We start from the raw sequence: 15,690 nt of genomic DNA, 5'->3' as shown, positions 1-15,690 counted from the left end.
TGGAAGTCACCTATACAATACAACCAGCACAATGTCCCCCAAGCAATATGGCTGACTTGGAAGTCACCTATAGAACATGGCCACCAGCACAATGTCCCCCATGCAATATGGCTGACTTGGAAGTCACCTATACAAGACAACCAGCACAATGTCCCCCATGAAATATGGCTGACTTGGAAGTCACCTATAGAACATGGCCACCAGCACAATGTCCCCCATGCAATATGGCTGACTTGGAAGTCACCTATAAAACATGGCAACCAGCACAATGTCCCCCATGCAATATGGCTCACTTGGAAGTCACCTATACAACATGGCAACCAGCACAATGTCCCCTATGCAATATGGCTGACTTGGAAGTCACCTATACAACATGGCCACCAGCACAATGTCCCCCATGCAATATGGCTGACTTGGAAGTCACCTATACAAGACAACCAGCACAATGTCCCCCATGCAATATGGCTGACTTGGAAGTCACCTATAGGACATGGCAACCAGCACAATGTCCCCCATGCAATATAGCTGACTTGGAAGTCACCTATACAAGACAACCAGCACAATGTCCCCCATGCAATATGGCTGACTTGGAAGTCACCTATAGGACATGGCAACCAGCACAATGTCCCCCAAGCAATATGGCTGACTTGGAAGTCACCTATACAAGACAACCAGCACAATGTCCCAAATGCAATATGGCTGACTTGGAAGTCACCTATAGAACATGGCCACCAGCACAATGTCCCCCATGCAATATGGCTGACTTGGAAGTCACCTATACAACATGGCAACCAGCACAATGTCCCCCAAGCAATATGGCTGACTTGGAAGTCACCTATAGAACATGGCCACCAGCACAATGTCCCCCAAGCAATATGGCTGACTTGGAAGTCACCTACCGAACATGGCAACCAGCACAATGTCCCCCAAGCAATATGGCTGACTTGGAAGTCACCTATACAAGACAACCAGCAAAATGTCCCCCATGCAACACGGCTGATTCGGAAGTCACCTATACAAGACAACCAGCACAATGTCCCCCATGCAATATGGCTGACTTGGAAGTCACCTATACAACACAACCAGCACAATGTCCCCCAAGCAATATGGCTCACTTGAAAGTCACCTATACAACATGGCAACCAGCACAATGTCCCCCATGCAATATGGCTGACTTGGAAGTCACCTATACAATACAACCAGCACAATGTCCCCCAAGCAATATGGCTGACTTGGAAGTCACCTATAGAACATGGCCACCAGCACAATGTCCCCCATGCAATATGGCTGACTTGGAAGTCACCTATACAAGACAACCAGCACAATGTCCCCCATGAAATATGGCTGACTTGGAAGTCACCTATAGAACATGGCCACCAGCACAATGTCCCCCATGCAATATGGCTGACTTGGAAGTCACCTATAGAACATGGCAACCAGCACAATGTCCCCCAAGCAATATGGCTGACTTGGAAGTCACCTATACAAGACAACCAGCACAATTTCCCCCATGCAATATGGCTGACTTGGAAGTCACCTATAGGACATGGCAACCAGCACAATGTCCCCCATGCAATATGGCTGACTTGGAAGTCACCTATACAATACAACCAGCACAATGTCCCCCATGCAATATGGCTGACTTGGAAGTCACCTATACAACATGGCAACCAGCACAATGTCCCCCATGCAATATGGCTGACTTGGAAGTCACCTATAGAACATGGCCACCAGCACAATGTCCCCCATGCAATATGGCTGACTTGGAAGTCACCTATACAACATGGCAACCAGCACAATGTCCCCCAAGCAACATGGCTGACTTGGAAGTCACCTATAGAACATGGCCACCAGCACAATGTCCCCCATGCAATATGGCTGACTTGGAAGTCACCTATAGAACATGGCAACCAGCACAATGTCCCCCAAGCAATATGGCTGACTTGGAAGTCACCTATACAAGACAACCAGCACAATGTCCCCCATGCAATATGGCTGACTTGGAAGTCACCTATAGGACATGGCAACCAGCACAATGTCCCCCATGCAATATGGCTGACTTGGAAGTCACCTATACAAGACAACCAGCACAATGTCCCAAATGCAATATGGCTGACTTGGAAGTCAGCTATAGAACATGGCCACCAGCACAATGTCCCCTATGCAATATGGCTGACTTGGAAGTCACCAATACAACATGGCAACCAGCACAATGTCCCCCATGCAATATGGCTGACTTGGAAGTCACCTATACAATACAACCAGCACAATGTCCCCCAAGCAATATTGCTGACTTGGAAGTCACCTATACAAGACAACCAGCACAATGTCCCCCATGCAATATGGCTGACTTGGAAGTCACCTATAGGACATGGCCACCAGCACAATGTCCCCCATGCAATATGGCTGACTTGGAAGTCACCTATACAATACAACCAGCACAATTTCCCCCATGCAATATGGCTGACTTGGAAGTCACCTATACAATACAACCAGCACAATGTCCCCCATGCAATATGGCTGATTTGGAAGTCACCTATACAACACAACCAGCACAATGTCCCCCATGCAATATGGCTGACTTGGAAGTCACCTATAGAACATGGCAACCAGCTTAATGTCCCCCAAGCAATATGGCTGACTTGGAAGTCACCTATACAACATGGCCACCAGCACAATGTCCCCCAACCAATATGGCTCACTTGGAAGTCACCTATACAAGAAACCAGCACAATGTCCCCCATGCAATGTGGCTGACTTGGAAGTCACCTATAGAACATGGCCACCAGCACAATGTCCCCCATGCAATATGGCTGACTTGGAAGTCACCTATACAACATGGCAACCAGCACAATGTCCCCCAAGCAATATGGCTCACTTGGAAGTCACCCATAGAACGTGGCAACCGGCACAATGTTTCCCAAGCAATATGGCTGACTTGGAAGTCACCTATACAACATGGCAACCAGCACAATGCCCCCCATGCAATATGGCTGACTTGGAAGTCACCTATAGAACATGGCCACCAGCACAATGTCCCCCATGCAACACGGCTGACTTGGAAGTCACCTATACAAGACAACCAGCACAATGTCCCCCATGCAATATGGCTGACTTGGAAGTCACCTATACAACACAACCAGCACAATGTCCCCCAAGCAATATGGCTCACTTGGAAGTCACCTATACAACATGGCAACCAGCACAATGTCCCCCATGCAATATGGCTGACTTGGAAGTCACCTATACAAGACAACCAGCACAATGTCCCCCATGCAATATGGCTGACTTGGAAGTCACCTATAGGACATGGCAACCAGCACAATGTCCCCCAAGCAATATGGCTGACTTGGAAGTCACCTATACAAGACAACCAGCACAATGTCCCAAATGCAATATGGCTGACTTGGAAGTCAGCTATAGAACATGGCCACCAGCACAATGTCCCCCATGCAATATGGCTGACTTGGAAGTCACCTATACAACATGGCAACCAGCACAATGTCTCCCATGCAATATGGCTGACTTGGAAGTCACCTATACAATACAACCAGCACAATGTCCCCCAAGCAATATGGCTGACTTGGAAGTCACCTATACAAGACAACCAGCACAATGTCCCCCATGCAATATGGCTGACTTGGAAGTCACCTATAGGACATGGCCACCAGCACAATGTCCCCCATGCAATATGGCTGACTTGGAAGTCACCTATACAATACAACCAGCACAATGTCCCCCATGCAATATGGCTGACTTGGAAGTCACCTATACAATACAACCAGCACAATGTCCCCCATGCAATATGGCTGATTTGGAAGTCACCTATACAACACAACCAGCACAATGTCCCCCATGCAATGTGGCTGACTTGGAAGTCACCTATAGAACATGGCAACCAGCACAATGTCCCCCAAGCAATATGGCTGACTTGGAAGTCACCTATACAACATGGCCACCAGCACAATGTCCCCCAAGCAATATGGCTCACTTGGAAGTCACCTATACAATACAACCAGCACAATGTCCCCCATGCAATATGGCTGACTTGGAAGTCACCTATACAATACAACCAGAACAATGTCCCCCATGAAATATGGCTGACTTGGAAGTCACCTATACAACACAACCAGCACAATGTCCCCCATGCAATATGGCTGACTTGGAAGTCACCTATACAACATGGCAACCAGCACAATGTCCCCCATGCAATATGGCTGACTTGGAAGTCACCTATACAACATGGCAACCAGCACAATGTCCCCCATGCAATATGGCTGACTTGGAAGTCACCTATACAAGACAACCAGCACAATGTCCCCATGCAATATGGCTGACTTGGAAGTCACCTATAGAACATGGCCACCAGCACAATGTCCCCCATGCAATATGGCTGACTTGAAAGTCACCTATACAACATGGCAACCAGCACAATGTCCCCCAAGCAATATGGCTCACTTGGAAGTCACCTATACAACATGGCAACCAGCACAATGTCCCCCATGCAATATGGCTGACTTGGAAGTCACCTATAGAACATGGCAACCAGCACAATGTCCCCCATGCAACACGGCTGACTTGGAAGTCACCTATACAAGACAACCAGCACAATGTCCCCCATGCAATATGGCTGACTTGGAAGTCACCTATACAACACAACCAGCACAATGTCCCCCAAGCAATATGGCTCACTTGGAAGTCACCTATACAACATGGCAACCAGCACAATGTCCCCCATGCAATATGGCTGACTTGGAAGTCACCTATACAACATGGCAACCAGCACAATGTCCCCCATGCAATATGGCTGACTTGGAAGTCACCTATACAACATGGCAACCAGCACAATGTCCCCCATGCAATATGGCTGATTTGGAAGTCACCTATACAATACAACCAGCACAATGTCCCCCAGGCAATATGGCTGACTTGGAAGTCACCTATACAACATGGCAACCAGCACAATGTCCCCCATGCAATATGGCTGACTTGGAAGTCACCTATAAAACATGGCAACCAGCACAATGTCCCCCATGCAATATGGCTCACTTGGAAGTCACCTATACAACATGGCAACCAGCACAATGTCCCCCATGCAATATGGCTGACTTGGAAGTCACCTATACAACATGGCCACCAGCACAATGTCCCCCATGCAATATGGCTGACTTGGAAGTCACCTATACAAGACAACCAGCACAATGTCCCCCATGCAATATGGCTGACTTGGAAGTCACCTATACAATACAACCAGCACAATGTCCCCCAGGCAATATGGCTGACTTGGAAGTCACCTATACAACATGGCAACCAGCACAATGTCCCCCAAGCAATATGGCTGACTTGGAAGTCACCTATACAACATGGCAACCAGCACAATGTCCCCCATGCAATATGGCTGACTTGGAAGTCACCTATAAAACATGGCAACCAGCACAATGTCCCCCATGCAATATGGCTCACTTGGATGTCACCTATACAACATGGCAACCAGCACAATGTCCCCTATGCAATATGGCTGACTTGGAAGTCACCTATACAACATGGCCACCAGCACAATGTCCCCCATGCAATATGGCTGACTTGGAAGTCACCTATACAAGACAACCAGCACAATGTCCCCCATGCAATATGGCTGACTTGGAAGTCACCTATAGGACATGGCAACCAGCACAATGTCCCCCATGCAATATAGCTGACTTGGAAGTCACCTATACAAGACAACCAGCACAATGTCCCCCATGCAATATGGCTGACTTGGAAGTCACCTATAGGACATGGCAACCAGCACAATGTCCCCCAAGCAATACGGCTGACTTGGAAGTCACCTATACAAGACAACCAGCACAATGTCCCAAATGCAATATGGCTGACTTGGAAGTCACCTATAGAACATGGCCACCAGCACAATGTCCCCCATGCAATATGGCTGACTTGGAAGTCACCTATACAACATGGCAACCAGCACAATGTCCCCCAAGCAATATGGCTGACTTGGAAGTCACCTATAGAACATGGCCACCAGCACAATGTCCCCCAAGCAATATGGTTGACTTGGAAGTCACCTACCGAACATGGCAACCAGCACAATGTCCCCCAAGCAATATGGCTGACTTGGAAGTCACCTATACAAGACAACCAGCAAAATGTCCCCCATGCAACACGGCTGATTCGGAAGTCACCTATACAAGACAACCAGCACAATGTCCCCCATGCAATATGGCTGACTTGGAAGTCACCTATACAACACAACCAGCACAATGTCCCCCAAGCAATATGGCTCACTTGAAAGTCACCTATACAACATGGCAACCAGCACAATGTCCCCCATGCAATATGGCTGACTTGGAAGTCACCTATACAATACAACCAGCACAATGTCCCCCAAGCAATATGGCTGACTTGGAAGTCACCTATAGAACATGGCCACCAGCACAATGTCCCCCATGCAATATGGCTGACTTGGAAGTCACCTATACAAGACAACCAGCACAATGTCCCCCATGAAATATGGCTGACTTGGAAGTCACCTATAGAACATGGCCACCAGCACAATGTCCCCCATGCAATATGGCTGACTTGGAAGTCACCTATAGAACATGGCAACCAGCACAATGTCCCCCAAGCAATATGGCTGACTTGGAAGTCACCTATACAAGACAACCAGCACAATTTCCCCCATGCAATATGGCTGACTTGGAAGTCACCTATAGGACATGGCAACCAGCACAATGTCCCCCATGCAATATGGCTGACTTGGAAGTCAGCTATACAATACAACCAGCACAATGTCCCCCATGCAATATGGCTGACTTGGAAGTCACCTATACAACATGGCAACCAGCACAATGTCCCCCATGCAATATGGCTGACTTGGAAGTCACCTATAGAACATGGCCACCAGCACAATGTCCCCCATGCAATATGGCTGACTTGGAAGTCACCTATACAACATGGCAACCAGCACAATGTCCCCCAAGCAACATGGCTGACTTGGAAGTCACCTATAGAACATGGCCACCAGCACAATGTCCCCCATGCAATATGGCTGACTTGGAAGTCACCTATAGAACATGGCAACCAGCACAATGTCCCCCAAGCAATATGGCTGACTTGGAAGTCACCTATACAAGACAACCAGCACAATGTCCCCCATGCAATATGGCTGACTTGGAAGTCACCTATAGGACATGGCAACCAGCACAATGTCCCCCATGCAATATGGCTGACTTGGAAATCACCTATAGAACATGGCCACCAGCACAATGTCGCCCAAGCAATATGGCTGACTTGGAAGTCACCTATACAACATGGCAACCAGCACAATGTCCCCCATGCAATATGGCTGACTTGGAAGTCACCTATACAATACAACCAGCACAATGTCCCCCAAGCAATATGGCTGACTTGGAAGTCACCTATACAAGACAACCAGCACAATGTCCCCCATGCAATATGGCTGACTTGGAAGTCACCTATACAATACAACCAGCACAATGTCCCCCATGCAATATGGCTGATTTGGAAGTCACCTATACAACACAACCAGCACAATGTCCCCCATGCAATATGGCTGACTTGGAAGTCACCTATACAAGACAACCAGCACAATGTCCCAAATGCAATATGGCTAGCTTGGAAGTCACCTATAGAACATGGCCACCAGCACAATTTCCCCCATGCAATATGGCTGACTTGGAAGTCACCTATACAACATGGCAACCAGCACAATTTCCCCCGAGCAATATGGCTGACTTGGAAGTCACCTATACAATACAACCAGCACAATGTCCCCCAAGCAATATGGCTGACTTGGAAGTCACCTATACAAGACAACCAGCACAATGTCCCCCATGCAATATGGCTGATTTGGAAGTCACCTATAGGACATGGCCACCAGCACAATGTCCCCCATGCAATATGGCTGACTTGGAAGTCACCTATACAATACAACCAGCACAATGTCCCCCATGCAATATGGCTGACTTGGAAGTCACCTATACAATACAACCAGCACAATGTCCCCCAAGCAATATGGCTGACTTGGAAGTCACCTATAGAACATGGCCACCAGCACAATGTCCCCCAAGCAATATGGCTGACTTGGAAGTCACCTATAGAACATGGCAACCAGCACAATGTCCCCCAAGCAATATGGCTGACTTGGACGTCACCTATACAAGACAACCAGCACAATGTCCCCCATGCAATATGGCTGACTTGGAACTCACCTATAGGACATGGCAACCAGCACAATGTCCCCCATGCAATATGGCTGACTTGGAAGTCACCTATAGAACATGGCCACCAGCACAATGTCCCCCAAGCAATATGGCTCACTTGGAAGTCACCTATACAATACAACCAGCACAATTACCGTTATCTGATCTCTTCTAGAAATCAGTATTTGGATATAAGAAAAAAAGCTGCTTTTAGCTCTGCACCACTTATTCCACATTTTTTTCATTAAAATTGTTTTTGATAATGTTAATATTTTCATTTATGACATTTTGCAGTGTTACACTTTTTTTCGGTAAAGTCTCGTCGAAAGAAATTACTACACGACTTTACCCGAAAGAACCAAAGAGTCATTCCTGCAGTCACGAAAGCTTTGAATCTATTTTGCAGTGTATTTAAAAGTTGAATAAACATGAATGTACCTGGAAATATGTCCAGTTTAAGTTGTCATGTTCTTTACTCTGGGAATGTTACAGATATGTGGATATGTCAAATTTCAATTGACACCCAACAACATTTTAACAAGTTGTATTTTGGAGCCTTGCCACTTTTAAAGGCATGTTTACCATGTGTTGATAAACAGTTCACTGGAGAATTGTAATGTGTTCACTGTTCATCATTTACAGCGTTTTGTCAACCCACTGCTTAAACGAAGGCCTCACCACACCATGTCGGTCATTCTTCACCCACTGATGTTAACTGTGGCTGGGAATTTAACTGGTTGTTTCGTCAGTTTCCTAGTGCCACCACTCTATTCAATTACATCCTGTTTAATGTGTATAATTATAAGTGGCATTCTTACTCTTTGGTTCTATTCGGTAAAGTCACGTAGGTAGAAAAATTAAAACAACAAAAATCACGACGTTTCGGCCACAACACAAGCAGCCTTCATCAGGTGAAGGGACCAACCTGTCCAGGGGGCAGCGTTGGAGTGAAGAAAGCCAAGCGCTGGTCGCCTCCCTTTAAGCTGTGAGGGGGCAAACAGCAAACGCTCTGACAAAGGAAATTAGCATGAAACGCACCACTGACAAAGCTTGGAATTAGCACAAGATGATAATACACCACCCTGGGAGTTTGGAATACCACTATGCATGTTGTTGTTGCGTTGCATGTTGTTGTTGCGTTGTTGCGTTGCAACAACAACATGCATAAATACAAACTGACAATTTCATCCTTGCAGTCACGAAAGCTTCAAATCTAGAAGTCGCATTCTATTTTTGGTGGTCATACGTTCAGTATTTTCTGCTGAACTGAGTGTTGGATTTATTCATTTTAAATGTACTTTTTGCTTGGTTACATTTTGCTCAGGTAACAGCTCGCATTTGCGGTAATTGGTGCCATAAATCAATGTCTTGTCTGGCATTAGACACGTCTGTACGAACAGTGTTTTCATTGGCCTCCATTTATCAGTTAGGGGAACAACTAAGCTCGAAGGGGCAGTACGTGTCGTTCTGGTCACTCAACACGACGTGTACTGTTCACGGACCACTGAGAAAACGCGTTGCAACAACAACATGCATAAATACAAACTGACAATTTCAGCCAGTGCAGCAGCTTTATATAGCATGACCACATCGATTCAAGTTTCACAAACCTCTTATTCGTATGTGCAGACGTGTAGCAACTACAATAATGTTTATTTGAGGTGGTAGAGCCGGATGACTGCGTCAGCTGTAGCAGATTGTATCACTGTAATGCCTCCATTATGTTTGTGAATCGGGCATTGAATTGTTATATGTTCCATGGTTCTGGGTGAGCCCAGTCGCACACTGGAGAGTTTTTTCTGTTTTCCTTTTTTGTGCATCGACCGGATGTTGTTTAGGGTAGCCCGTAAGCTTTACGGAAGATCGAAGCCAGGTACCTTTTACATCGGGTCTTTCATGAGGTGTTTGTGTCTTGTGGACTTCATTCGGATTTCCAAGAATCACGTTTGAATGTTGACTTAAAGCTTTCGTGACTGCAGGAATTCACATTCTTGGGTCTTTCGGTAAAGTCACGTAGATAGGTTCAAAGAAAATAACAAAAAAACTACGACGTTTCGATCACAGCACAAGCAATCGTCATCAGGAGAGCAATCTTATTATCCCTGAGATCAGGGCTAGGCCAGCCCTGAACAAGATCCGTTTACCATTGGGAGAAGTGACAACAGCAGATGTCAGTGTGAAGGCGATCGGTATTACCTTAGTGTCGCGGCATCTCTTCAGAAATGTGAGTGACTTGATCGAGTCGACGGATCTTGTTCAGGGCTGGCCTAGCCCTGATCTCAGAGATAATAAGATTGCTCTCCTGATGACGATTGCTTGTGTTGTGATCGAAACGTTGCAGTTTTTTTTGTTATTTTTGTTATTTTCTTTGAACCTATCTACGTGACTTTACAGAAAGACCCAAGAATATCACGTTTGAAGTTACATTGTTGAAGGTTAAGCGCGTGGGTCCAAAAAGGCTTGCGCGACTCGAGTGCTGGCGAGGGACTGTATTGAGATCCGAATGGATGGGGAGACGTTCGTTTTTCCACGATTTGCTGTGCTTCCCGGACAGTTGCAGTATTGAGGCAAATGGATGGGGAAGTGATGCGTGGCAACTCGAGAAGCCAGGATTTTGGATCCTGCTTTAAGGTTCCAGTGCCACCGCATTGCATCGTTCAATTGGACATCAACAAGCCGGGTGTGTGCCGAGCTATTTATGGTCCATGCCGTTGCACAGAATACACAAGCACCATGGCTTATACCATAGCACCGGTGATAAATAAGAATTATCAAACAAGAACATGGAACAAAAGCTGAAAAGTATTTAGGAAAAAAGCGTGGAGCGGTGCATGCTGAGAGTTACTCTGGGATGGAAAGAGGAATGCAGATGTACTGACGTCGCAGACGTCGCTGTGTAATGCCGGCACTAGAGGGGCACGGTGTGCGATGTACTCACATCGTGGACACCACTTGTATGCGGGTGTCGTGCTGGCGCTAGAGGGGCTCTGTGAGCGCTGAGTCATAGCGCTGAGTGACACCACGCTCAGGTGTGCATTGCCGACCCCTACAGGATGGGGTGTGAGAGTGTCAGCCATGGAATCGGGTTACTTTAGGCCATGGCACTCGGATTGACCCCGGAGAACACGTGACTGGTAAAGTCTACACAGGGTCCCCAAGTGGGGGGCTAGGGGTGGTCACGTGTCGGGGCGAGATCCTGCTCGTGGATTCTAGAAGGTGGTCGTGGCCAAGGGTGGGGCCAGCCACGGCCACGGAGGATATAAGCTGGGTTCCCCAGAGTTGCTGTTGTCATCCTGAAGATCTACATTCGACGTCCGTGAAGAGTCACCAACACGTGGACTTGGACCCAAGCTGGGGTCCTGTCCGTTGTAGCTACTCCCAGTGTAGTTAGTGTAGTTAGCCTGGTGGTCACGTAGCTAGTTTCAGTGTAATTAGTGTAGTTAGCCTGGTGGTTACGTAGCTAGTTACGGTGTAATTAGTGTAGTTAGCCTGGTGGTTACGCAGCTAGTTACGGTGTAATTAGTGTAGTTAGCCTGGTGGTGACATAGCTAGTTATGGTGTAATTAGTGTAGTTAGCCTGGGGGTTACGTAGCTGGTTACGGTGTAATTAGTGTAGTTAGCCTGGTGGTTACGTAGCTAGTTACGGTGTAATTCGTGTAGTTAGCCTGGTGGTTACGGAGCTAGTTACGGTGTAATTAGTGTAGTTAGCCTGGTGGTGACGTAGCTAGTTACGGTGTAATTAGTGTAGTTAGCCTGGTGGTGACGTAGCCAGTTAGGGAGTAATTAGTGTAGTTAGCCTGGTGGTTACGTAGCTAGTTACGGTGTAATTTGTGTAGTTAGCCTGTTGGTTACGGAGCTAGTTACGGTGTAATTAGTGTAGTTAGCCTGGTGGTGACGTAGCTAGTTACGGTGTAATTAGTGTAGTTAACCTGGTGGTGACATAGCTAGTTATGGTGTAATTAGTGTAGTTAGCCTGGTGGTTACGTAGCTAGTTACGGTGTAATTGGTGTAGTTAGCCTGGTGGTTACGGAGCTAGTTACGGTGTAATTAGTGTAGTTAGCCTGGTGGTGACGTAGCTAGTTACGGTGTAATTAGTGTAGTTAGCCTGGTGGTGACGTAGCTAGTTAGGGTGTAATTAGTGTAGTTAGCCTGGTGGTTACGTAGCTAGTTACGGTGTAATTTGTGTAGTTAGCCTGTTGGTTACGGAGCTAGTTACGGTGTAATTAGTGTAGTTAGCCTGGTGGTGACGTAGCTAGTTACGGTGTAATTAGTGTAGTTAGCCTGGTGGTCACGTAGCTAGTTACGGTGTAATTAGTGTAGTTAGCCTGGCGGTCACGTAGCTAGTTACGGTGTAATTAGCGTAGTTAGCCTGGTGGTTACGTAGCTAGTTACGGTGTAGTTAGTGTAGTTAGCCTGGTGGTCACGTAGCTAGTTACGGTGTAATTAGTGTAGTTAGCCTGGTGGTTATGTAGCTAGTTATGGTGTAATTAGTGTCATTAGCCTGGTGGTCACGTAGCTAGTTACGGTGTAATTAGTGTAGTTAGCCTGGTGGTTACGTAGCTAGTTACGGTGTAATTAGTGTAGTTAGCCTGGTGGTCACGTAGCTAGTTACGGTGTAATTATTGTAGTTAGCCTGGTGGTTCCGTAGCTAGGTACGGTGTAATTAGTGTAGTTAGCCTGGTGGTTATGTAGCTAATTACGGTGTAATTAGTGTAGTTAGCCTGGTGGACACGTAGCTAGTTATGGTGTAATTAGTGTCGTGATTCATAATAAAGGTTTTTGGGTTAGATCGCGTTATTTATAAATGTGTCGTAACCCTCCACCACCCGACACGGCCAATCAGCAAAAAAAGTGTCACGTTGACAAAAGACAAAAGAGTTCACTACATCAGCCCACCGCTGTGTTGAAGGGTGAATCAACAACATTTACAGTTTGAATACGACGTTTCGCTGGTAATTACATACAGCATCATCGAGCAATTCGCCAGAATGGTAAAGCCCTCACTTGCTCCCGGTCTTAAATAGAGCAGCAGCAGGGTGACGTCTTCATTTAACTCATTCAGGTGCAGTAATTATATAATCGATTGGTGATCAGTGACAGCGCCGTGACTACACGGGATGTCGCGCTTGGCCTGAGCAAAAGGCAGACGGCACAAAGAATGAAGACGCACAATGTGACACTGTGAACTTGCGAGACGATTTCGTTTTGCGCGTGCGATAATCACCGCCATTCTGCTGGGTAAAATGTGTAGTACTCTTTGGTTCTATTGGGTAAAGTCACGTAGGTGAAAATAACATAACAAAAAATCACTACGTTTCGGCCACAACACAAGCGGCCTTCATCAGGTGAAGGGACAAGACTGTCTGGAGGACAGCGCTGACTTTACCCAATAGAACCAAAGAGTATGGATCCTAGCAGTCACGAAAGCTTTAAATCTAGAATTAAAATGTGTAGTCCAATCGCTTGGCACTAAACATTTTATTTAAATGTGAAGACCTTTGTCGATCCACTGCTGGATAAATTCCTCCACCACGATGTTTCTGCCATGGGGGTTGTTTGACCATCATTCACCACATTGGTCAGTGTGGATTGGTGAAGGACAGGTAGGTGCCCAGAATTAGTTCAGATATCACTCGCTACTGATGTCATCCGTGATCAGTAACTTGAGTCGCTGCTGGGTTCATAGTGCATTGCGCTAACAATTGCACCGCTACTACACCTTAAACATTGAATGTCATCATTGACCACGATCAATCCACAGCTGGATGAAGACCTCCCGGTGCTATCCGTGTACCTGCTTGAGTCCCGAGTGGTTGGGGTCATCTGAGTGCAAGTGGTGTGTGGTTATCCACGTCGGGTGAGTTTCCTCACCAACCTGCATTGACCAGGGTATAATGACTAACGGTCACATATCTTCCCCACAATTTTAACGCATCTTGATACATTAACCTGAATCTGAAAATTTGAAATATTCATCATTACGAGGAAATAAAACAGGAAGGAGACAGACTTCTAAACATGGATTTCTCTGTTAGATGCAGTCATTTGATGCCACTATTTGTGATATCTCAGGGAACACGATGTGACAAATCAAGCATACCAGCTTATATGGAAGAATGTCTCGATTCCAGCTCTCAAATCAACAGATAGACACGATGCTTATATAAATAACCACATTGTACAGCTTACCGACCTACCAAGGAGTTGACCCGTTCTTTCGATGTCCTCTAGTACACAGGTAACTATAGGCTACAACAGGTGTTTCGTAAAGCCAGTAGATACACCTTTCTGCGGCCCACTTTTCACTTCCCACAAAATCAGCAGCCTGCAATACAATGCAGCGATACGGTCCAATTTACACTTCAATGGCGACTAATGGGAGATGCGAATGGACCGTGGAAGACTGGCCCACAAACTTCAGTTTGAGAATGCAGAGGACTGGATGGAAAAATGCCAAGGAAATCCCGATCGGATACCCCCCCCCCCCCCAATCTCTCTCTACGAAGAGTTGACGGCGGGGATTTGAGAGGCGGCAGCAGCAGCAGCAGATGGTGGCCGTACGCTTGTGGCAACGAAGCCCCGAGTAGCCGTCCCTGCAGGTGCACACGCCAGGGAGCCGCGCAGCGCCCGCCGTTGACGCAGCCATCTCGGCACAGCGCTGTTCGGGGGGCATCGCCAGAGGCGCACGGGAGGAGGAGCCTTTAGCCGTCGGCAGAATCCTTGCATCGGGTAGAGCGGCCCCAGACATCGTCGTCGTCGTCGTTGTCGTCGGCCGCTAAGTGATCGGAGTGGCGATGATGACGCATTGGCGAATGTTCGTGCGTGTGTATGTGGTCACAACGGTGACTTCCTGGGCCTCAATTATGTCGGCTCAGACTTAAATGAGTACCTGGTGTGCTGTGGATTACGTCAGCATTGGGGCGACAAAAGCGGCTTTGGGGCCGTCCATAAATGACGTCACGCGATTTTGGACGATTTTTGACCCCCCCCTCGTCATTGTCACAAATGTCTGACCCCCCCCAAAAAAAAAGATAAAACATGCTTCAAATCGCTTTAAACTATTGTCATTGTAGTGCGTATTTATTGTGCCGCTGCACTCTGATGTAGGAGAAAACATTTATTAACAAGTCTATTTAATTAAGTGGAGCGTGTTGTCTATATTTATTTAAAGTTGCGCATTTTGATGTGACGTCACATTTCTCACCCCCCCCCCTCGTCACGCATCGTCACAAATGTCTGACCCCCCCCCCCCCCAGGTGCGTGACGTCATTTATGGACGACCCCTTTGGCGTGGTGTTGGCCACACCACCTACTCGATACAAGACGTACACAAGCTGAAGAATCAGACTGGCGAACGAGAGGCACAATTGAAATAAATACATCGTGACACGGTTGGCATAGATGAGGTGAGAAGGAAAGGAGAGCACCCCATACCTCTGAAGAGTGGCATAACCTTTCCTATCATAGG

The sequence above is a fragment of the Petromyzon marinus genome, unplaced genomic scaffold, assembly GCF_048934315.1.
Source record: "Petromyzon marinus isolate PM22_M1 ecotype Great Lakes invasive population unplaced genomic scaffold, UKy_Petmar_22M1.pri1.0 PM_G_Scaffold_26, whole genome shotgun sequence".
NCBI lineage: Eukaryota > Metazoa > Chordata > Hyperoartia > Petromyzontiformes > Petromyzontidae > Petromyzon > Petromyzon marinus.
Note: the sequence above shows the minus strand (reverse complement) of the source record.